Source organism: Penaeus monodon, chromosome 30 (genome assembly GCF_015228065.2).
Source record: "Penaeus monodon isolate SGIC_2016 chromosome 30, NSTDA_Pmon_1, whole genome shotgun sequence".
In the NCBI taxonomy this organism is placed as follows: Eukaryota; Metazoa; Arthropoda; class Malacostraca; order Decapoda; family Penaeidae; genus Penaeus; species Penaeus monodon.
The window spans coordinates 6,581,839-6,582,429 of NC_051415.1; positions in this window are offsets into that span (position 1 = coordinate 6,581,839).

Sequence of the window (591 nt, forward strand, 5' to 3'; positions counted from 1 at the left end):
CTAGTGGATTATCTTGTGCCTTGGCTAAAGTTTCAGCGTTTAAGTCCTTAATATCTACACTGTATGTTTGTTCAGATTCTTTCAAAAGTTTCCTTGAGTGTTCTGTAGGGAATAAACACACTCGGTTTCCTCGTGATGTTTATCTCTTGATGAATGAAAATACACATGATTTAGAACACTCTAGGTCGATTGTCTTTTTAATTATCGTATCTTTTGCGGGTTTTTCTTTTCTTTTTCGAAAATTGCTATTGGTAAATTGGGTAGCAGAATTTCCCCAGATATTTAGAAACAACATTTTTGATTTGGTTCAGAACGATAAGGGAGGGGAGATGATGTATAATGTATATCGAAGGAGGACGTAAATCTATTTTTTTTTTTATCCCGGATCGCCCCCAAGACAACATTAGTATTCATGTTTACCCTCCTTGGGTTTGGGGTGAAAATTTGAAAGGATTTTAATTTCGCTTTAACCGACGATTCGAGTGTGCATTCCCCTGCGCAGGTTCGTAATTTTTTTTTTCTTTTAGCGTGACATTTCGGTGTGTTTGTAATCACCGCACAAACTCACGATAACCTATTTTAAATGTTTAA